Source organism: Ambystoma mexicanum, chromosome 2q (genome assembly GCF_040938575.1).
Source record: "Ambystoma mexicanum isolate Mex_15411 chromosome 2q, UKY_AmexF1_1, whole genome shotgun sequence".
NCBI classification, from domain to species: domain Eukaryota; kingdom Metazoa; phylum Chordata; class Amphibia; order Caudata; family Ambystomatidae; genus Ambystoma; species Ambystoma mexicanum.
The window spans coordinates 83494510-83519281 of NC_090924.1; the positions used below are offsets into that span (position 1 = coordinate 83494510).

Genomic DNA, 24772 nt, shown 5'->3' on the forward strand with positions numbered 1-24772 from the left:
GTCCTGGGTTTTAGAGATGAAATGAAAAGCCAGGGCCGTACAGAGGGCCTGGGAGGGGACAGGAGAGGTAGAGACTGCAGCAGGATTGGTCAGCTCCTAAATGCAGGCGAGGGGCTAGCACACACCATTTTGGAATGCTCTCCAAACCTCCCTGTGGGCTACGCGGGGTAGGGACAGCACTGGCAATTCCTTACACAGAGGAGGCTGAAACTGTGCATTAATTCTTTTCATGCCCTGTCCATTTCTGAAATGTGGTCTTCATGGTGGCAGGGGTTCTGTGGGGGAGCTATACACACGCACGCACACACACACACACACACACGTGGCAGGCTTAGTTATTACCATGGGTGGGTTCGGGTGGTACACTGGTCACAAGCCCCGGCCAGGCCTGCTTACTGTGGAAGAACAGTGGGGGAACAGGGAGTGAAAAGTTCGACGACAGCGCAGCAGTTCCTCAGGGTACTGAGAGCCTTGAAGCTATCCTGCTGGGGGTCCAGCTCTACCACTGGGCCCCATTCTCCCTCAGTCTCCACTTTCTGTATTGCTGTCAGCCCACTCCCTCCTGTGCATCCAGTCCTGGAAAAAGACAAAATGTACGGGGGAATCCCCCCACCTTCTTCACACACAGGCGAGGAGGTAGCAAGTTGTCCTCGGGTTTACACAGATCAGCGCTTAGCAAGACCATTTTTGCCAGAACGCAGCTCTGTCCTGTTCCGGCCCAATTCCTTCCCTGTCACTTTCCTTTCACACACCTCACCGCCCCCCTTCCCACACTCTATAATCCTGCCACCCCTGCTGCTCGTGCACCACTCCAACCCTCTAAATCCCCGTGTTTCTCTCCACGTCACCCAGTTGCTCCTCAGCCCCCAAGCACTTCTATTTTACCCCCGCACCTCTTCTCTCTCTCCGCATCACTCTGCCACCCTTCTTCTGTGTAGCCCATTTTGAATTCCCCACTTGCCTTTTCCATCTCCCCGCGTTATCGCGTCGCCCCCTCCCCACTTCCTCCCACCCTGGCTAGCCATGTGCATGGCTGGGAGCACTGCGCGTGTGATGGCGGAGCAGCCTCCTTCATAGGGGCAGGAGCTGAGGCGGCCCGACTGCTGGGCGCCTCGGGGCCAGTGCGCAGACACTATATACCTCCTCCCCCTCACACAGCGCGGCGCAGAGCCGAGCACGCACGCTATATGCCAGCAGCCACAGAGCCACACACTCTATGCCAGCAGCCACGGAGCGCACCGGGCAGCCGAGGCGCCGAGAACCGCGAAGTGCAGGTGAGTGAGCTCCTCACTACCTGGGTCCGTCCCAGCAGCGGGCACTGCCAGCGTGGGAGGCACCAGTGCCAGCCGAGGGTCCCAAATTAGGGACTGCAGGGGGGAGGGGCGGTCAAGTGGGGACAGTAGCGGTGAAGTGGGGTAGGGTCTTGGGGAGGAGAAGGGAGTGCGGGGATGTGTGCTTGTGTGCAGCATGACACCATCTGTCTAAATCACACATTTTAAGAAGTGCAAGTGTGCCACCAACGAATACATGTGCGACCTACGGTGCCCTTTAGCAACCCACCCCATGAGGCCCCTTCTGAATGTTGAACGCACCGGGTATAGGAAAGTATTTGATTGGCGAGTGTGAGTGCACAACGATGACACTACGGAACGGCTACGCGCTGTCACAGATCACAACTTTGTGCCAGTCCGTAATACGTGTGTGTTTCGAATGCAGTTTGAGCGTAATATTCTAATATTTCACTATTATCAATCTTTTCATATAAATGGACATCTGTGCATGCAGTGTGTGTTTGGCATGGAGATATGCATGCACAGGCGCGCATATACATTGTATGCGGATATGTGCGAGCGCGTGTGTATATAAACACACGCACGTGCACACGTATGCAAAGTGGCCGTCTATAGCACAACATCTGTCATGTTGGTAGACTCCTGCCACTAATATATATAATCACATGTACATGTGTATATTTGTAATGATATGTATATATACAAACAGTATATATGTGTGTGGGGGGTTATAATATATGGAAAATTATAACTATATACACACTAATAAAAACATACATGGCGAGGAATATAGCTATACACACGCAAACACACACACAGACACACGGGTAAATAGTCTACATGCATGTACAATAGACAGACAAAATGCTTCAAATAATACAACGTAGACACAAAAGGAAGTCGTTTTAACCCGTATATCTATTGGGAGGAACGAAATTTGCAAATCTAAGTTCATTTAGTTTAAACTAGGAATTGTGTCTGCAATATGTCTATTTTTAAGACGTATTTCGTTTGCAACAAACTCGTTTTACCCGATTTGCCGAACAAAACCGGACGGTACATCACCGGCCTGTACCTAAAATGATGTGTTCTTTTTAAAGTAAATCGCACATTGACGCTACATCTCAGTGCATGAAAAAAATCCAGTCAGGTAGAGGAGCGGGGAATAAAAATGCGCGGCGACCAACACAGGCGGGTGCAGATATTTCAGGAGCCCGGCCTTGTTCTTGATGTTGTTTAAACGAAAACATGAGAACCATTCAGAAAACAGAACTGACTACTGGAAAGCGGAGCACCGTGCCCAGGAAACATGGCTTCGACTGGGAAGCGCTGGGATTTCGGGAATGTGAAATTGTCCGCGGACTAATTTCGCGCCCGGGCGTGATTTCGGTTTTTCATGTTGACGCTCTCAAGTGGTTTCCACTTGGAGGGACAGGTGCTGGCCCCTATGCCAGCGGGCTGCCCCCATGCCCCATCCCCCACACACTTACAGGCACTCTAATGTGCAAACGGGCGCATGCCGTCAAATAACAGGTACATTGTTCTGAGCAGGTTTTTGCACTTCATTGGGAATACCTCATGGAGAAGTTTGGGGGGGGGGCGGGTTTGGAGAGGGCAAGGGGCCGTCCTGAAATTGATTCCGTATCAATGGTTCGAAATGGAGAAGTGGCTTACATAGACGTGCTCTTGTAGTGGGGTTCTTTCAACAGGGGGGACCCCTGTTCTTATGCAGCTTCACCTCCGCCAGGTGAGATGGGCTTCCGCAGGAAAGACGACGACGAGTCTGTAAACCTATCCTCTCATACCGAACCTTTTAAATCAGGATGCAGAGCTGAGGTGATGGTGGACCCGGTTCTAGCACCAACATGCAATTATTAGGGCGCCCTGTGCAATACGGGCCTTTTAAATAGTGCCCATACCAAAATAATGTGTCTCTTGGCGCTTGAAAGGACGGTGTTATTATTCAACCTAACGGCAGTCAGTTTCCTCCCCTGGAAGCTATGCTGGGCTTCGAACCTGTGGCCGGCAGGTGCCCGCAGATCTCTGCAGCGAGTAGTGGGTTATTTTACTGGCCAGCCTGCCAAAAAAGTGGGAAAGAGAGAGGCCTGGGAAGTGGGCAGATGCCGAGAGATGCACTAATAGTCGAATGATGCACTCGTCAGAGGATCCGTTGCACACACACAGGGAAAGGTGTGCCAGGTATGCGAGGAGATGTTTTCAAGTGGGCAATGCCTATGTAGCTGGGCATTCTGTGCAGAGAAGGTAGAGGGGCACCAAGAGACAACGGTACTGTATGTCCGGGGAATTTACTGCCTGTAAAAATAGAGGGGCGCGACAGCGGAAGCGTGTTCTTTCCACAGACCATACCGTTCTGACTGCAGGACGAAGGGCTGAGTCCTCCAGGCAGTATTCGCAGCTGCTAAGTGCAGGCTGGCCTCATGACAGAGGCGAGCGCCTAACCCTTGCGCTATCCATCCACAGTGAACTCAGTGGAATGTGGTTATGGCTAACCCTCATGGCCAGAGCGAAAGAACAGACTGCATCAGGGGCGCAGAACTATGTCCAACAGGCCCGCCTTTAAGAAGAGGGAAGGCAGATTCTAGAGCTGGCGAAACTGGGATTGTGAAAAGTATTGGGTATAACATATAATATGTTGCTTTGATATACCGACAGGGATTTGCATTAACTCTTAACCTACTGCTCATCTGCCGGCTAGCTAACATTTTTCACTCGCCACTAGCCTGCCTATGTCTCTCACTACCACTGCCTCCATTCTAGCACTTCACCCATCATGGTCACATCCCGAGCACAGCTGGCCGTGCCGCGTACCTGCACTTAAACATGTCCAATGTTGGTTGTCCTTAATCTATGTATGTCCGCTCATGTAGCGTGCCCGGTGAAAGTTCCATTTACTCAACTCCACAACCTGGTCAGAATGTCCCTCGAACTCACCCCATTGTAAGAAGCTCACAGCTTCCCGACAAACTTGCTTTTTTTATCTATTGTACGTTCTTTTGTGATCAAAAGAGACTTATGCCTCCCGTATATAAATAAATAAATAAATAAAATAATGGATTGGGTAAAGTTGTACTGGAATTTCAGTAAAGGTGAGTGGCCCAGTTTCTCTCAAAGCACAGATACGGGGAACTTGGTGGCAATGAGCAGTATATACATGAACCCCGAGAGCCGGGAAGCCAGGCTCATTACCACGCCATTGGAGGAGGGAAGTTGAAATGAAGGAACTAAAATATGGAGGTCTTGCCCTCAAAAATGAGAGCTGGTGGTAATATCCCAGAGGGCAAGAGAGGGAAGCGCCGGCGTAGACCCAGGGATTCAATAGACCAGTTAGAAAGGTCAGAACATGTGAAATGACGGGATTAAGACATTAATCAAGACTGGGTCAGCCTTTCCTTCCCTAACTTGTAGCCCCCTGCCTGTAGCCTGCAGTATCCCATCCCTGCATGCACCCCTAACTGTACCCTCAGTACAGTGTCCCGTGCTTTAAGTGCGATTAGGAATTGAGGGGAGGGGGGTTACTCTAATGAGTTGTGATGCAATCTTTGGGGACGGCCTAAAAGAGTATGGCTCACCCTCAAATCCCAAGTAGCTAATAAACCTTCAAAACAGACGTGGGCCTATGGGATTAAAGGAGACCCTTTCATAGGAGCAATGAAAGCAAAGTATACTTAAAAATATATTACATACAATTCATGTGCTGTAAAAATATTGACCAAAATGAATATGCTCGAATATAAAACAGAACATCAACTCAAAATAGGTCCGCATGCCATGAAGCCCTACAGTTCTTTTTGAAGAAATACATTATTCTTATGGACTTATTAAAACCATTGTAATGAGAATACTTTAAAACAATGTGTTGCAAAAATCAGACAATGCATTCTCTTAAAAATAACTCCAAACGGCTTTAACTGATATTGTGATTTTAAACACTGCTGATAGTGGCATCTACTGGTGAAGAGCAGCGTTGCCACTAATCTCTTTACTTGCATTGCTACAGTGAAAGCAATCGTGTTGGTGAAGGCGATTGGGGAGACCTACAGAGTCCCAGCTCAGAGTCCCAGCTGAAGGACAATATTTGGAAACTACCAGGGCTCAGCACTGGTTAGCCCCGGCCCACTTAAAGCCCTGTTCTGTCCTTTTGATTGATTCCACGCTATTTGACCCATTGCCGTTTTCTCTTGGTGTACATCCCTCTGTTGCTTCACAGCTAGGTTAGCAATACATAAAGCCTGCACATACATTCTTTATCCCAAGCTATCATGACCCCTCCTATGTAAAGGTGGGACAAATGGCTGAAATTCGCTCTGGCAACAATTCACCTTCTTTGCCAGTTTCGCCCACTGAGCAAAATTGGTTGTTTTGGTGTCTTGTACGTTGTACCACCTACATGTATTTTTTCTTGAAATGTTAGTTTTTTAGTGGCCGTGAAAAGTTTTGGGCTGGACAGCTTTGCATTTTGTGGGGAAAAAAATGATGCGTTCCTGCCTGAAATTTCATTTCACCCCCCCCCCTCCCAAGTTATTTTTTTGTCAAAAAAATCAACATTTAAAAACAAATTTTTTAGAGAAATAATATATTTGCCTAAAAACTGCAGGGACAGGTAAAAAAAAACACCCTGATGGCATACGGAATTGGAGTAGAATTTTGGCCATATTGCTTTGCGAGCTGTCATTTGGCCTACCCCTATTCCTAAGGTCGATGAGGCTATTAACGCATGGATTTGTGCAAAGAAGAAGTAAGGTGAATGACTTTTAGACTGTTGCTCAATTCAAAATATTTGGAATGAAATCCATACCAGAGATTACAGACTGCATTTTGAGCATTCTGATTGGATGAAAATTAGGTCTGTAATAGAATCCGTGTGATAATGAAACTTTATACACCTGGTCCAATGGACCCTAAGGGTCGAGATAAAGGGCCAAGCATTTAACAAAGTTTACAGGCCCATAACGCCTGCAACATCTGAGGATGGGTTTCTATAAGGCTTTTATAACCTGTGTTGCTGTTGGAAGTATAAACTACAAGATATTAGTCCGTCATCCATTTTCCTGCGAGCTTACATGCAGATTTAGTGCATAAATCTGCCTGGTCGGTCACAGGGATTTGCTGTGTAGTCAGTGGCATTGGAATGCAGTGTTCTGAACAACCTGCAGGCTATATGTACCCTTGTATGGGCCATACTCTACTATAAGTGGCCCACCTCACCATGAGGCGCAGCTTTTGCTAGATCATGTTTCCAAGATCCACCGCAACGTGTAACCCTAAGCGCGATCTTGCACTCATAAGATGTCTCCCTGCACTTGCTGTAAGTAGCACGCCGATTGCTGAGGTTTTGGTGCGCTGCTATAAATACAAAAAATAAATAAATATTCCGGTTCGTATAGCCCATAGATTGTCTAACGAGAACACTAAGTGAACGTTCCAAAGGTTAGAATGTTTTTTTTAAAAAGAATGTCAAGCCCAGTAAGGAAAGATGGACACTCAAGGGAGGCTCGTCCACTGGGAGCAGTATATATAGGCTTGTCTCCCTAATTTACAAACATGCCAGTTTCCTCCTGGCTTCTGCAACAGTGCAACTTGAGTCTGACGCAAGGACCAGTCTGACACTTGCTCCCTAATGCAGCTTGAGGTGTGCGTGCCTCTCAGTGTTTGCGTTTGCAGCACGTCTACAGTACGGTACAGGGGGTACAAGGCATTAACTGCCCGTGTGAACGCTGACAGACCTTGGGCACACCGTTTTGTGCGTGTGTCAGGCACTGGTGGAAATGGAAAAAAAAGGTGGTGGATCCCACAAGGGCAGGGGTGGGGGAGGAGTTTGGGGGGCGGTGCCCGAGGAGGCGGGGTTAAGGGGGCAGAGCTGGCAGTTGACCTACGATCAAAGGAATTGTCCAAAATAATAGTTTAAAGCGGCGCTATTTCTTTCATGCTGCTTCTTTTCCAAACTACATATCAATTCCACTTTAAACAACTTCCATGGCGCTGGCGAAGAGTTACTTCACTATGATAATAGTTTTGACCAGTGTTGCTGAGTAAATATTCTTTAAAATGCAAAATTTGCATTCCATTTTATTAAAAAAAACTTCCCATTGGGTACTATTCAAACAGGGTGATTTATGTTCGCCGTAAGCAACGTTTTCTTTTAATTGAACCCCACGCGGCACACCTCCGGCAGCTCCCCTCCGAAAGCAGTTGGGTGGCTGCATCGTGTGTGACCGTTTTAATAGGGGTATTTATTTGTGCAATGTTTGTCGGATACCTGTATATTTATTTATTTATGCAATGTTTATCGGATACAGGTATCCGACAAACATTGCATAAATACATAAATAACCTGGGTCCATGTATCCGACAAACAGGGTTGGCTAAGGACTGTAACTTCCTCTTGTGACCTCTTGCATGGGGTCACAGGAGGAAGTTACAGTTTGCTCACGGGCGCTTTTTTCTTTCCCTTCTCCCCAGCGCAGAGCAGGGGTTTGGGGCGGCTGACTCTGGCCGATCCTGAGATCCAGCTACACATCTGGTGCCGGATCTCGGATCCAGCGAGAGCCAGCCCAATGACCAGCGCTGGTGTCAGGAGCTTTGGGTGTACCTCAGCGCCGTCCTGCAAATCACACATGCTAAGCACAGCTGCAGGAGTTAGGGAGCCAAGGACTGAAAGACAATGGCATTGGTTGTCCGTTTTTCTGGGTGCCTATTATTCTGCCCAGGTTAGGGAAAGCTGCGCCTTCATGCACCCCAATATATGCCTCTCACACTCCGGGGGTGAGTGTAGCCAAGTGAGGCTCGCTGACCCCCACCCTCAGCCTGAGGGAGTGAGGCAGCATGGCCAGACTGAAGTGAAGGGAGTCCCTCACTATTGAACTGGCTCTCTCGCCATTTGCACCCATGCTCCCCGATGGCCAACTCAGAGCTCTATACAAGTAAGAGGGAAAGGGAGCCCAAAACTCAGCATCAAGACTGCATCTCTCGGGACCATCAGTGACTGGTGTTGGGGTGCTGCTGGACTCAGAGAACTGGACCAGATTAGCGTTGAGTCCTTCCTGGGCGGAGAGATGGTCCACTTTCAGTTTCCGGCAGGAAGAGAGGGGATTCCATGGGTGGTTCCACACCATTGTATTCTAGGATGGATGGGAAATATTGTGGGAGGCTGACCCTAGGTTTCAGGTTGGCATGCAGGGTTGAAAAACTTAGTGAAATAACAATTTGTTTTTTTATATAATAATTTGTTTTTTTTATATAGCACTTTACATAGGGCATGCATTTCTATTATCACCCTACCAATATCGGTACTCATTTATTAACCTCGCAAGGATGAGATGGCCTACCAGGAATAGAACCTGCGACCTGCAGATCAACACAGGGCACAGCAACGAGCGTTTATCACACTGAGCCATTTTACCAGCTTATGGCCAGGCGGTTTTATTGAGGGCTTTGCGCACTGTGCAGAGTGCCTTTCATTGAGGGCTCCCATTGGTAAGAATCCAGTGTAAGGCATGCGTCCCAGCCCCTGTAGGTATTAACCCTTAACAGCCCCTGCGCCTCGAGGGAGCCCAGAGCGCCGTGGTCACACAAAATAAATGTTTGGCCACAGATCCTTCATTTGTGTGGAGTACACAAACCCTACACGCATCCCCAATTTAGGACGTATGCACAGATCATAATGTAAAAAGCAATCGACTTTGTGCGGGCCCATTTATATATGCCCTACAATGCAGGGAAGGGGTTCGAGGAGATTGGTGAAAGAGGGGAGGTTGGTGGGATGCTGCTAGTGATATGTGTGTGTGGGGGGGGAGTGTAGGAGGATGCCCCACTTGGATTGGCTGCGGTTCCGGAATGGGAGGCGTCCATGGCATGGCATGCAAACGCGCTGAACTGGAGCTATGTGAAGCTGGCATGGCACTGAAGAAGCCAGCAAGACCGCTGTCTGGAGGCCTGCAAACCCCCCACAGTCATGTTCTGGGGGCAATGACATGGCACGTCAGCACGCTTGAGTAGCGCAGTGTGAAGCTGGCATGGCACGGAAGAAGCCAGCAAGACCGCTGTCTGGAGGCCTGCGAAACCCCCACAGTCATGTTCTGGGGGCAATGACATGGCACGCCAGCACGCTTGAGTAGCGCAGTGTGAAGCTGGCATGGCACTGAAGAAGCTAGCAAGACCGCTGTCTGGAGGCCTGCGAAACCCACACAGTCATGTTCTGGGGGCAATGACATGGCACGCCAGCACGCCTGAGTAGCGCAGTGTGAAGCTGGCATGGCACTGAAGAAGCCAGCAAGACCGCTGTCTGGAGACCTGCAAAAGCCCCACAGTCATGTTCTGGGGGCAATGACATGGCACGCCAGCACACCTGAGTAGCGCAGTGTGAAGCTGGTATGGCACTGAAGAAGCCAGCAAGACCGCTGTCTGGAGGCCTGCGAAACCCCCACAGTCATGTTCTGGGGGCAATGACATGGCACGCCAGCACGCTTGAGTAGCGCAGTGTGAAGCTGGCATGGCACTGAAGAAGCCAGCAAGACCGCTGTCTGGAGGCCTGCGAAACCCACACAGTCATGTTCTGGGGGCAATGACATGGCACGCCAGCACGCCTGAGTAGCGCAGTGTGAATCTGGCATGGCACTGAAGAAGCCAGCAAGACCGCTGTCTGGAGGCCTGCGAAACCCCCACAGTCATGTTCTGGGGGCAATGACATGGCACGCCAGCACGCTTGAGTAGCGCAGTGTGAAGCTGGCATGGCACTGAAGAAGCCAGCAAGACCGCCGTCTGGAGGCCTGCGAAACCCCCACAGTCATGATCTGGGGGCAATGACATGGCACGCCAGCACGCCTGAGTAGCGCAGTGTGAAGCTGGCATGGCACTGAAGAAGCCAGCAAGACCGCTGTCTGGAGGCCTGCAAAACCCCCACAGTCATGTTCTGGGGGCAATGACATGGCACGCCAGCACGCTTGAGTAGCGCAGTGTGAAGCTGGCATGGCACTGAAGAAGCCAGCAAGACCGCTGTCTGGAGGCCTGCGAAACCCCCACAGTCATGTTCTGGGGGCAATGACATGGCACGCCAGCACGCTTGAGTAGCGCAGTGTGAAGCTGGCATGGCACTGAAGAAGCCAGCAAGACCGCTGTCTGGAGGCCTGCAAAACCCCCACAGTCATGTTCTGGGGGCAATTACATGGCACGCCAGCACGCCTGAGTAGCGCAGTGTGAAGCTGGCATGGCACTGAAGAAGCCAGCAAGACCGCTGTCTGGAGGCCTGCAAAACCCCCACAGTCATGTTCTGGGGGCAATGACATGGCACGCCAGCACGCTTGAGTAGCGCAGTGTGAAGCTGGCATGGCACTGAAGAAGCCAGCAAGACCGCTGTCTGGAGGCCTGCAAAACCCCCACAGTCATGTTCTGGGGGCAATTACATGGCACGCCAGCACGCCTGAGTAGCGCAGTGTGAAGCTGGCATGGCACTGAAGAAGCCAGCAAGACCGCTGTCTGGAGGCCTGCGAAACCCCCACAGTCATGTTCTGGGGGCAATGACATGGCACGCCAGCACGCCTGAGTAGCGCAGTGTGAAGCTGGCATGGCACTGAAGAAGCCAGCAAGACCGCTGTCTGGAGGCCTGCAAAACCCCCACAGTCATGTTCTGGGGGCAATGACATGGCACGCCAGCACGCCTGAGTAGCGCAGTGTGAAGCTGGCATGGCACTGAAGAAGCCAGCAAGACCGCTGTCTGGAGGCCTGCAAAACCCCCACAGTCATGTTCTGGGGGCAATTACATGGCACGCCAGCACGCCTGAGTAGCGCAGTGTGAAGCTGGCATGGCACTGAAGAAGCCAGCAAGACCGCTGTCTGGAGGCCTGCGAAACCCCCACAGTCATGTTCTGGGGGCAATGACATGGCACGCCAGCACGCTTGAGTAGCGCAGTGTGAAGCTGGCATGGCACTGAAGAAGCCAGCAAGACCGCTGTCTGGAGGCCTGCAAAACCCCCACAGTCATGTTCTGGGGGCAATTACATGGCACGCCAGCACGCCTGAGTAGCGCAGTGTGAAGCTGGCATGGCACTGAAGAAGCCAGCAAGACCGCTGTCTGGAGGCCTGCAAAACCACCAAAGTCATGTTCTGGGGGCAATTACATGGCACGCCAGCACGCCTGAGTAGCGCAGTGTGAAGCTGGCATGGCACTGAAGAAGCCAGCAAGACCGCTGTCTGGAGGCCTGCAAAACCCCCACAGTCATGTTCTGGGGGCAATTACATGGCACGCCAGCACGCCTGAGTAGCGCAGTGTGAAGCTGGCATGGCACTGAAGAAGCCAGCAAGACCGCTGTCTGGAGGCCTGCGAAACCCCCACAGTCATGTTCTGGGGGCAATGACATGGCACGCCAGCACGCCTGAGTAGCGCAGTGTGAAGCTGGCATGGCACTGAAGAAGCCAGCAAGACCGCTGTCTGGAGGCCTGCAAAACCCCCACAGTCATGTTCTGGGGGCAATGACATGGCACGCCAGTACGCCTGAGTAGCGCAGTTTGAAGCTGGCATGGCACTGAAGAAGCCAGCAAGACCGCTGTCTGGAGGCCTGCGAAACCCCCACAGTCATGTTCTGGGGGCAATGACATGGCACGCCAGCACGCCTGAGTAGCGCAGTGTGAAGCTGGCATGGCACTGAAGAAGCCAGCAAGACCGCTGTCTGGAGGCCTGCAAAACCCCCACAGTCATGTTCTGGGGGCAATGACATGGCACGCCAGCACGCCTGAGTAGCGCAGTGTGAAGCTGGCATGGCACTGAAGAAGCCAGCAAGACCGCTGTCTGGAGGCCTGCGAAACCCCCACAGTCATGTTCTGGGGGCAATGACATGGCATGCCAGCACGCCTGAGTAGCGCAGTGTGAAGATGGCATGGCACTGAAGAAGCCAGCAAGACCGCTGTCTGGAGGCCTGCAAAACCCCCACAGTCATGTTCTGGGGGCAATGACATGGCACGCCAGCACGCCTGAGTAGCGCAGTGTGACGCTGGCATGGCACTGAAGAAGCCAGCAAGACCGCTGTCTGGAGGCCTGCAAAACCCCCACAGTCATGTTCTGGGGGCAATGACATGGCACGCCAGCACGCTTGAGTAGCGCAGTGTGAAGCTGGCATGGCACTGAAGAAGCCAGCAAGACCGCTGTCTGGAGGCCTGCGAAACCCCCACAGTCATGTTCTGGGGGCAATGACATGGCACGCCAGCACGCCTGAGTAGCGCTATGTGAAGCTGGCATGGCACTGAAGAAGCCAGCAAGACCGCTGTCTGGAGGCCTGCGAAACCCCCACAGTCATGTTCTGGGGGCAATGACATGGCACGCCAGCACGCCTGAGTAGCGCAGTGTGAATCTGGCATGGCACTGAAGAAGCCAGCAAGACCGCTGTCTGGAGGCCTGCGAAACCCCCACAGTCATGTTCTGGGGGCAATGACATGGCACGCCAGCACGCTTGAGTAGCGCAGTGTGAAGCTGGCATGGCACTGAAGAAGCCAGCAAGACCGCCGTCTGGAGGCCTGCGAAACCCCCACAGTCATGATCTGGGGGCAATGACATGGCACGCCAGCACGCCTGAGTAGCGCAGTGTGAAGCTGGCATGGCACTGAAGAAGCCAGCAAGACCGCTGTCTGGAGGCCTGCAAAACCCCCACAGTCATGTTCTGGGGGCAATGACATGGCACGCCAGCACGCTTGAGTAGCGCAGTGTGAAGCTGGCATGGCACTGAAGAAGCCAGCAAGACCGCTGTCTGGAGGCCTGCGAAACCCCCACAGTCATGTTCTGGGGGCAATGACATGGCACGCCAGCACGCTTGAGTAGCGCAGTGTGAAGCTGGCATGGCACTGAAGAAGCCAGCAAGACCGCTGTCTGGAGGCCTGCAAAACCCCCACAGTCATGTTCTGGGGGCAATTACATGGCACGCCAGCACGCCTGAGTAGCGCAGTGTGAAGCTGGCATGGCACTGAAGAAGCCAGCAAGACCGCTGTCTGGAGGCCTGCAAAACCCCCACAGTCATGTTCTGGGGGCAATGACATGGCACGCCAGCACGCTTGAGTAGCGCAGTGTGAAGCTGGCATGGCACTGAAGAAGCCAGCAAGACCGCTGTCTGGAGGCCTGCAAAACCCCCACAGTCATGTTCTGGGGGCAATTACATGGCACGCCAGCACGCCTGAGTAGCGCAGTGTGAAGCTGGCATGGCACTGAAGAAGCCAGCAAGACCGCTGTCTGGAGGCCTGCGAAACCCCCACAGTCATGTTCTGGGGGCAATGACATGGCACGCCAGCACGCCTGAGTAGCGCAGTGTGAAGCTGGCATGGCACTGAAGAAGCCAGCAAGACCGCTGTCTGGAGGCCTGCAAAACCCCCACAGTCATGTTCTGGGGGCAATGACATGGCACGCCAGCACGCCTGAGTAGCGCAGTGTGAAGCTGGCATGGCACTGAAGAAGCCAGCAAGACCGCTGTCTGGAGGCCTGCAAAACCCCCACAGTCATGTTCTGGGGGCAATTACATGGCACGCCAGCACGCCTGAGTAGCGCAGTGTGAAGCTGGCATGGCACTGAAGAAGCCAGCAAGACCGCTGTCTGGAGGCCTGCGAAACCCCCACAGTCATGTTCTGGGGGCAATGACATGGCACGCCAGCACGCTTGAGTAGCGCAGTGTGAAGCTGGCATGGCACTGAAGAAGCCAGCAAGACCGCTGTCTGGAGGCCTGCAAAACCCCCACAGTCATGTTCTGGGGGCAATTACATGGCACGCCAGCACGCCTGAGTAGCGCAGTGTGAAGCTGGCATGGCACTGAAGAAGCCAGCAAGACCGCTGTCTGGAGGCCTGCAAAACCACCAAAGTCATGTTCTGGGGGCAATTACATGGCACGCCAGCACGCCTGAGTAGCGCAGTGTGAAGCTGGCATGGCACTGAAGAAGCCAGCAAGACCGCTGTCTGGAGGCCTGCAAAACCCCCACAGTCATGTTCTGGGGGCAATTACATGGCACGCCAGCACGCCTGAGTAGCGCAGTGTGAAGCTGGCATGGCACTGAAGAAGCCAGCAAGACCGCTGTCTGGAGGCCTGCGAAACCCCCACAGTCATGTTCTGGGGGCAATGACATGGCACGCCAGCACGCCTGAGTAGCGCAGTGTGAAGCTGGCATGGCACTGAAGAAGCCAGCAAGACCGCTGTCTGGAGGCCTGCAAAACCCCCACAGTCATGTTCTGGGGGCAATGACATGGCACGCCAGTACGCCTGAGTAGCGCAGTTTGAAGCTGGCATGGCACTGAAGAAGCCAGCAAGACCGCTGTCTGGAGGCCTGCGAAACCCCCACAGTCATGTTCTGGGGGCAATGACATGGCACGCCAGCACGCCTGAGTAGCGCAGTGTGAAGCTGGCATGGCACTGAAGAAGCCAGCAAGACCGCTGTCTGGAGGCCTGCAAAACCCCCACAGTCATGTTCTGGGGGCAATGACATGGCACGCCAGCACGCCTGAGTAGCGCAGTGTGAAGCTGGCATGGCACTGAAGAAGCCAGCAAGACCGCTGTCTGGAGGCCTGCGAAACCCCCACAGTCATGTTCTGGGGGCAATGACATGGCATGCCAGCACGCCTGAGTAGCGCAGTGTGAAGATGGCATGGCACTGAAGAAGCCAGCAAGACCGCTGTCTGGAGGCCTGCAAAACCCCCACAGTCATGTTCTGGGGGCAATGACATGGCACGCCAGCACGCCTGAGTAGCGCAGTGTGACGCTGGCATGGCACTGAAGAAGCCAGCAAGACCGCTGTCTGGAGGCCTGCAAAACCCCCACAGTCATGTTCTGGGGGCAATGACATGGCACGCCAGCACGCTTGAGTAGCGCAGTGTGAAGCTGGCATGGCACTGAAGAAGCCAGCAAGACCGCTGTCTGGAGGCCTGCGAAACCCCCACAGTCATGTTCTGGGGGCAATGACATGGCACGCCAGCACGCCTGAGTAGCGCTATGTGAAGCTGGCATGGCACTGAAGAAGCCAGCAAGACCGCTGTCTGGAGGCCTGCGAAACCCCCACAGTCATGTTCTGGGGGCAATGACATGGCACGCCAGCACGCTTTAGTAGCGCAGTGTGAAGCTGGCATGGCACTTTTGGGGATGAGATTTCCTTTTTTGGAGGCACTGTGAAACTGGCATCCAGCCGTTCTCTGGAGGAAATGAGAAGCGCGCATGAACCTTTCAAAGAAAGCGACGCGAAGCCGGAAGGGCATTTTCCTGAGGGCAATGGCAAAGCGTGGCCAAGTGCTTTGGTGGGACAATGTGGAAAAGGCACGGTAACATAAAATTAGCATGGCCTTGTGAAATAAAACAGAGTGCCAAATGGAGCTGAACTCAATTTTGAGATTGCTAGGCCGCATTAGAGCAATAGTCGTGATCAGGTGGCCCATTGATTATCAGAACATTAAAATCATCGGTGTCCGCAGGCTGTGCTGAAATGCAGTTGTGAGGGGAGTGGGGCTTTCTCAGCTGCATGGTACCTAAATGTTAATTTGCAAAATATGGGGGGAGCAGGGATGCTCCCTACAAACACATGATCCTTGGAGCGTTCATTGGCTCTGTGCTGCAAAGTAGCCTAAAGAAGCCTTGCTTGATAGTTATGAAATCCCTCTATTAGTAGTTGGAGCGCAAGGCATCCATAACAATGGTGCAATCCTTCAGTAGGCTTTCATGAACATTGACCATGGTTCAGTCTTTCACAAGATTGTGATGGGCCAGCACGTGCTTCACATACTTGTGCTCGACCAAGGCCACTTGCAGGTGTGAAATTCTCCAAACAAAAAAACACGTGATATAGAATTTGGAAATGGCTGCCATCTACAAGTTTCTGTTGATGCTTTCATTATGGCGCTGAAGGCATTGACCGTAGCCAGTCCAATGAAACACACATACTTATAATCGTGGTGCAGTGTCATAGGCGAGAGCACACATTGTGGGGGAATCGCCTGACCTATGAAGGCCACAGTGAGCACTGTGCAGAGAGGGCATGGTGCTTCTGTGCAGTATCCGGAAATAAAGTGGCTGCCGGAGATAGTGCCCCATATGTAGTGCCTGGAATGTGCATCCAAGGACAGGCAGAACATCTAGGGTGTTGGGTAGTGGAGCATGTGAACGGTATCCGGTGATTGCATCGAGTACAAAGCATCGACAGACCATACCATTGAAAGAAATGTATAAAAGAAACATTGAATGCATTTTTTCCAATGGTGAATGGTTTCGTTTAGTAAACATGTGTTTCAATGGATTAAAAAGGGAGGTTAGTGGGAACCCACCTAAAAAAAATCATTTGATGGGTTTTTTTAGATGCTTTTTTGTCAATAGTAAGGTTGTCAATGGTTTGGCTGTCGATGCAATCACTAGGAACCCACGTGCACAGTTCTACATCTGCCACATTGGGTGAGGAGAAACTACCGGCAGTCTCATCCAATGTATGACGTGTGTTCACGCGGCATTATGACACGTCTGACGATTGTCTAGGTGTATGCATGCTTGTGTGCGGGAAAAAGCATGCGTAACAATATGTGTACATCCATCATCCTTTTGTGTAATAAGGAAGTATCTTCCAGGTCATTCTCTGGCTAGAACTTCCTCACTATGCACCCAGAGGCCCCTGGAAACGAGGGCTAAATACAGTATCACATTGTCCAGGCTAAAGCAATCTCCAAAAGGCAATGGATGTTCACACATGAATACTCACGCATATGCAGGCAACGTCGGACAGTGCAGACACGGCTACAAATATATGCCAACAAAGCTATGGTGGGTCTAAAAAGGCTTGAAAAAAATCCTTTCACATGAAATGTGAAAGGAGGATAAACCATTTCAGCCAAGTCCCACATGCCACAATGCCACCTAGCAGCCATCCGTGGAAGTTCACCTCCAGGTCAGACCCACATCAGCAAGGCATTGCAAGGATGCAAATTAGCCCACGTGCAAGTCTTTTGCTCCACGAAACTGTCTTTGTCGTACATGGTGGTGCTAGTTTATACATAGCTTTATCAACCCAAGACAGACATTTCTCGAGGCTTCCAGACTACATTTTCTTTTGTTTTGTTTTTGTCTGGGGTCAACATTCCATTCAGATATAGCAAATTGTCCCTTTCAGAAGCGCCCACTTCATGCATCAGTCTTCGAGAATAGGCTTGACAACATGTGTACAAACCTGACTCCCTTGACCTTTTTGCCTGTGAAAGGAAAAAGGTCATGTTAGGTTAGGTGTACACTAGTATCGCCACAAGTGCAGTCGATGTTTCTATCTTCACCACCCTTAGGTGGGTCCTGGAAGAGAACGCACACAAACAGTAATGAAAGTGTACATTACTCACCTCTCCTTGCTACAGTCGCCTGCTGCTCCAATGCTGGTCCCCCACATACCTGGTTTCACCATTATCAGGGATCATCAGTGCAGTTTTGGCAGCCCTTTCACCTGAAATGGAAAAGTAGGATTTCCAATTGAGCCAAGTCATGCATGACACAACGCCACCTAGCCATCGCTAGAAGTTCACCTCCAGTTCAGAGCAACATCAGCAAGGTATTGTGGATATGCAAATGAGCCCACATTTCCTTCTACATAAGACAAAGACAATCTCCTGAAACAAAAGACTTGCATTTGGCCTAATTGTTCTTATGGGTGAATGAGTGAGATAGAATTGTGGCCAGGTATGGCCATTGCCACCAGAAAAAAAGTGTCTAGTGAGACATTCACTAGACCTGGGGACACCTCTAGTGAACACTACTGCATATTAGTACATATAAGCAATCATGATAGAGCAAACGGTGATCATAATTCTTTCTGTGATGCTCTTCTCTTTTATTTTCATTGTTTGTATGCAGAGACCCGTGCCGATGCATTTTGGACTGAAACGTCTAACTTCAGGGCAGATTTCTATAAATACATAATACACTCGGGCAAGTACTCGAACAAGTACCGCTTTGCCGCTTCTTGCGCTTCTCCCTGGCTGGATTGAGCTACGACGGAGGCGTTAGTATAGAGGAAACAAAGTGATTGACATACTATTGTGCACGTTACTAGTCCCGCCTCAGAACACCGGGATTGGCTCCTGTTTGGAAAGCATTACTTCCTATATAAACGTGCCTGCACGCGCACAGCGCGCTCACTCGGGCAAGTACTCGAACAAGCACCGCTGTGCCGCGTCGGCACGGCTGGCGGCGTGGAGTACTGGCGGTGGGTTTGGTACTAATCAGGTTTTGTTTTGCAACTATTGTTCGAACGTAGTCAGTATTGGAGATTGTGCATATAAATGTACACTTTAAAATCGGATATGCCGTCAATGCCAGCCAATGTTATTACACCCGGTGTTCACACAGCTCAATTGTTTAAACCTGTTCACTCTTCCCATGCTGCAATAATGCTAACGCCTGTGAACACACGGCTTGATACTCAAGGGTGCTTTATGGCTCAAAGTAGTGTGCGTTCAAGCCAGCCTAACCTTGCTCAAAACACTAGTGTTATAGTCAAGTCGGGCGTAGCAGCATTACATGCGTTTAATACAACAAGACAATAATCCATGCATTTGCAAGGGCAGGCAGGCTGCCTCTTATCTGACCAAACTCTACTTGAATCTTTGAAGTCAAAATAAGCGAACGCTGGCTTGGGTATTCCATCAATGCCGTCACCTATTCCCTATCCGAAACATCATGAAGACAGCTGGGAAATTTCAATCTATGCGAGTCAATGTGAATCACCGATTTCTATTATAGAAGAGTTAGAAATGTCTATAGAGATGTTATAAGTGTACTTGCATCCACTGTCTCATTATCTCGTTCTGCCTTGCCTTCCTTTGCCCAGCCTACACCTAGGGCGGCTAGATCTGTACGAGAGTCACTAACAACATATACTCACGGTCCAGCTAACACAGTCTTACCTGAAGTAGCATTAACCGCCATCCATACCTCTGTGCTGAGTCTGTTTAAATTGTTTGAGTCTGTAGAATTAAAAATGGAGTCCCAGATGGTAATATTAAACAACATATTACAGAGGCTTGATTGCAACCATCAACATTTGACTGATTGTACCATTAAACAACCAGCAATGCAATAAAGGTGCTAGCTAAGGGGTATCTACCACAATTGAGGTCGACGATGACACCGCAGAGCAATATAGGGGGTGAGACCTACATACCGTCCTTGCCCATTATTGCGGATATTATCCGTTCAGTTATTGTGGCATCCCCACATGTATCAGCATCTGAGACTCAGGATGTCTCATACATTGATTTATCGACAGATGGTGAACAAATAGATACTGGGAATGGAGTTGTAAAGAAACCACATATAAGTGCTAAGGGCCGTTTGTTACCAAAAAAGAGAAAAACGGCACGAGCACTTATACAGGGACTTAAGATTATGACTAAGAAACCTAAGAACATTGTAGGTTCCAGAGGCCCGAAACACACATTGGATGCATTTTTCCGTGCAATTGGTGGCACTGTCCCACCTACATGTGACAATCTCCCTGTTAAACCCCCCTGTAATGCGATGCCCAGCAGGAATGAGTCTGGTGTACCTACCAATAAAGGGCAAAATGTACACAGTACTAGCGAACCAGTAATGTGTACTATGCCTCCACCCCTTATTCACCACTGAATGATCTAGCCACCTCCCTTGATATGATACAAGTTGAAAATAACACAAGCCACATTAGAAACTTCAACCAATCAAAGAATGCGCTGAATCAGCTGCAAGATCCTTCTGCCTCACAAGTCACAGGACCTTCAAAGGTCAGTACTGTGACAATTAAGCAGATGATTGATGCCTATTTGGCAGGTAACTCACTGGGACTTGGTCAGGGTAGGAATACTACAACTGTGACACAACAACAAGGGAACCTACTGAATTGTCCGGTGGAGGTTATCCCCTCAGGTTCCACAGTACACAACAAGGTGCCCGATCTGATGTCTAACAACCCACCATCCCCCATGCCAGTACATCCATCAAGCTATCACCTGGGAATAAGTACACCTGGGTCCACTCAAGTCTTGCAACATAGGTCTGGGAAAATGCACTCCCTTATTCTGAAATGTAGAGAGGGCCACTTCCCCAGTTATGTATTAAATCGTAAAAGTGTGCTCAACATCTTCAGTGATGTGAGTGCCCTTCGAGACATTGACTCACATGACATAGCACAAATTGAATTTATATCGGATGTATCTAATTCGATTATTAGGCTATGGATTCCATCTGGGGTAGTGACTAATCTATTATGGCAAGAAAGAATGAACTTATTTGATATGGGTTTTTTTATTGGCAGAGGACCCGCAGCATAATACACAACAAATACTAAGAGCTGCTCCGAAACCAAATATATATCAAAGCATACATATGACAGACAGAAGATTGAGTGCTACCTCCTTAGACAAATGTTCGTAACCTTCAGTGCCTATTACTCCAACGTTGAACATTGCAAGTTGGAATTCCAGGGTCATTCTCATTTACAAACCTTGTTGGCCCATTTACAAGAATCCATTCACATAGTTGTGTTACAAGAGACGTGGATGTTAGAACCACCGGTATGGGATGGTTTTGAACTGGTGCTATTGCCTGCGTTGCCTACTGGAGGTAGACCGTCTTCAGGATTGGTGGTGGCGGTCAATGTACACAAAGTTCTTACAATCACAAAGTGGGCTACAGAAAGTGCTTACATTTTACTAGTCAAAATCACACATGGTTCCCAAATTATGGCTCTGGTGAACATATACCGCAATCTGGTAGCCATGACAGATCAGGCTTTCTACACTAGCCTGGGACGAATTTTACATCAAATGAATATTTCTGACAACATTACACATACCATCATTCTAGGAGACTTGAACCTAGATTGCTGGTCTTCAAAAAAAGACTCTAGGGAGGCACAGGACTGGATGAACTTTATGTCAGATAGACACTTTCAGATGGTAAATGGGGCAGTATGTGGGGATATTCCAGCTAATACCACATGGACCCGTCAGACGAGCTCCAGTACCATCGACTACATTTATGTAGATAGGTGGTTGTTTCAACAAGTTCAGAGGCTAGAGATGTTTGAGACACAATATAGTGATCATAAACTTCTATTACTTATGATCGCAGCCAAGGCTGAGTTTCTTCATAAACCAACCTGCACTTCAAAAGTGGCTACTAATTCATCCAAAACTCGTCTTAAATGGAATGATCCATCAGTGTTAGCCTATCGCCATAGCATAGAAAAAAATGCAAAGAGGCTCAATCCACTCCAGTACACTGAGCTTCTACTACCATTTACTAATACGATTACTATTCCTTCACAAGGCCGGATAATACATAAACATAGTTTTGACATCGAGATTCAATGGCAACGGGCAGTATACAGACATGTAAGAAGAACCACAATAGCAACCCATGGGCCAACATGGCTTGAAGATTTGAAACATGCAAAATGGCAATATAAAAATTAGATTAGATCTAAGAAACACATTATTTTCCAACAAGATGGTGAGCACATGGGTAAGCTAATGGCGGGTAAAAATTTGGCCCAAATGTGGATCTTACTAAACAATCAAGTGCAGAATTTACAAGCATCGGTACAATTTATGGCCGTTAAAGAACACAGCTGGATCGAATATTTTTCCAACCTGTATGCCGATCCTTCATTTTCGACTAATCAGATAGAGCTATCATTATCAGGCACATGGTCGTTAACATTTTCACCACGAAGTATTGAGAATCGTATATGGAGCACAAGTACCTCGAGGGCGGCTGGCCCTGATGGCATTTCGAATGTCACATTAAAAACCAATATAACTGAGGGGGCCTTCATTTTAGATTACATCTTCCGAATGGTAATTTCCACCCGTTTCATTCCATTGTCGTGGAAGACCTCAGTGATTATACCGATTTTCAAGAAGGGAGACCGCTCATGTCCGCAAAGCTGTCGGCCCATAGCCTTGTTAGACACACCAGGGAAAATATTTACTAAACTGGTGCTCCAGGACTTTAACAAATGGACACAACACAGTGGATTGCGAGACCCTTCACAAACAGGGTTTGTTCCAGGTATGGGAACACAAATCAACCTGTTATGCTTGAATGCCATCAAGGCGCAGTGCCAGTCCACAAAACAAGCGTTATTTTTCGCATTTGTGGACTTGCACTCCACCTTTGATTCCATTTCTCGTGTACTTCTTATGAAAAAACTAATGAGAGATCAGTGCCCAACAACATTAGTAGAAGTTATTCATGCTCTTCACTCTGATACATCATTTTGTGTATGCCTTTCCTTAGAAGACGCTCTTTCAGCCCCCATAAAAAAGGCACGAGGATGAAAACAGGGTTGCCTGTTGGCGTCTTCAGTATTTAATTACTTTGTGCATGGTCTGAAAGATGCCTTTTGCAAAATAATCTCGGTCTCCCCCAAAATAGGCAGACACGAGGTTAAAGCTGTTATGTATGCTGATGATCTCGTGCTTCTTTCAAAAGTCCAGATAGGGCTACAAAGACTTTTGACAGCTTTTCAAACATACATTCAGCAGAATGAACTGAGAGTAAATACACAAAAAACACAAATTGTCAAATATGTGCCTGGGAAGACAACTATGCGCTGTTTGAAATGGTCAATCAATCAAATACCCTTAGAAATAGTAACACAGTATATGTATTTGGGTATGTGCTTTGAAGGTATTTGTAATCCACAAGGTCAACTTGCTGCAGTGCGAAGAAAATTGGACACAGCCATAGCACAAACTAAGATTGTTATGTTTAGATTTGGGAAATTTTCTATTAGACCTGCGTGGCTTTATTGGACCCGAAAGCTATTCCAGCACTATTATATGGCCTTGAAACTTTGCCAAGTGACACGCGCTTTCAATTTGATCAATGGGAAGCCAAATTTTGGCGACATGTCTTACACTTGCCTACATGTGTTCCAATCTCTTGGCTAAGATATATGAGTTGGGCTTAATTTCTTTGTCCGCACTGTATAAGTGGAGAATGTGTTCGCTCCTCAGGAAATGTATAATCTCAACAGGTAGCGATATTATCTTAAAATCATTATCTGCATATATGTTCTCAACTACTCACCCCTTTATGGTCAATTGGATCAATACAATCTCTCAAATACTTGACTCAAGTGATATTTCGATTGAATTGTTGTTACTCAATCCAAATAAGGCTAAAGAGAAACTATAGCAAGTAGATTGGATAGTGACTCAGGAGCTCTGTTGCAGCTACCGAGGGGGTGATAGTATTAGATTTCCACCAAGGAAAGTACGTACTTTACCTAACTATCTAGAGAGAGCTCCAACACCTAAGTATAGATTGGCAATTTTACACCTGCGATGGCACACAAAGGAGGTTTTGATAAAGCGGAGCCTTCTACAGGCACAAGATAACATCTGTCGTTACTGTAACCATACAGAGTACATAGAGACCTTAGAAGATCTGATAACAGAGCGTCCCGTGCTATGTAATCGTTGACAAATACATTTCACCAAATATTGTAAGTACTTGGGTAATTTGACAGAGAAGTTGTGCTGGGCCATAATCTTGGGTAGTTCTTCTTGCCACTACAAATAGCCACCGTCAATTTTTTGGAAGGGCTGCAATTAGAAGCTGCCATGGTGTAAGTAATACCACACACATTGGTCGGCCTCGAGAGGATAGGGGCCTATATACATAAGGAAGACTTTCGCATCGGAAAGGTGTGAGACAATGGGTTAACTTTAGTTTTTGTAAAATTTGTAAATTTTATAATTAATGTATATTGTACATGTGTTTGTACATGACCTCTAGATTATGAATTAGTACCACAGAATTGATATGCGATATGAATTAATTTGTAAATATGTTATTTGATGTTGTACTAATATTTATTTGTTTATTAGAATGTATGTTTATGTATGTATTGTAAACTTTGTTCTTAAGATTGTTAAATATTGAAAGGTTGATTAATTTCAACCAAATCAATAAATATATAAAAAATAAAAAAATACATAATATAGCACATATTCTTAGGGTCTGCCCTCTTGCGTACACTTCTAGTCAACATTATCATTCATAAACAAAGTAGATACAGCATGATCAAAGCTTGTGCCATACCTGTCTTAAAGAAGAGAAGGAGGCTGGCACTCTGCTGCCTATAAAGCAAAGTGGTAGGGCCTTGTTTCAAAGCTGTTCTGGAGATCAACTGAAGTGCTGGTTATATGAGTTGTCTGTGAAGCAATGATGTGTAGCTAAAAGGAATGTAGGCAGGATGTATAGAATGCAATGTACAAAATGTACAAAGAATGCTCTTAACGCGATCTGTTACCATGCCGCCAATGTGAGTAAGAGCCCCATCTTACCTAATCTTATCCAATAGAAAAGGGATCCTGTCAGGAGGCTAAGCTTTCTGTCTAGTGTAGGTTATGCACAGAACTGTTAAACTTGCACAAAAAAGTTCACTGTCAAGGCCTGGGTGCAATAAATCTCAATTATAAGGCACAATATTGC

At 48.8% G+C, this 24772-nt stretch overlaps 1 protein-coding gene across 1 annotated transcript in view; it reads left to right on the forward strand.

The window, feature by feature from the left end:
• Positions 1 to 877: 877 nt before the first annotated feature.
• Positions 878 to 24772, forward strand: part of PRR35 (proline rich 35) — a 165321-nt gene continuing 141426 nt past the window's right edge. Inside the window, exon 1 of the mRNA XM_069646900.1 lies at positions 878 to 1274. The gene's annotated coding sequence lies outside the window, so the exon portion shown is untranslated. The remainder of the gene's footprint in view (positions 1275 to 24772) is intronic.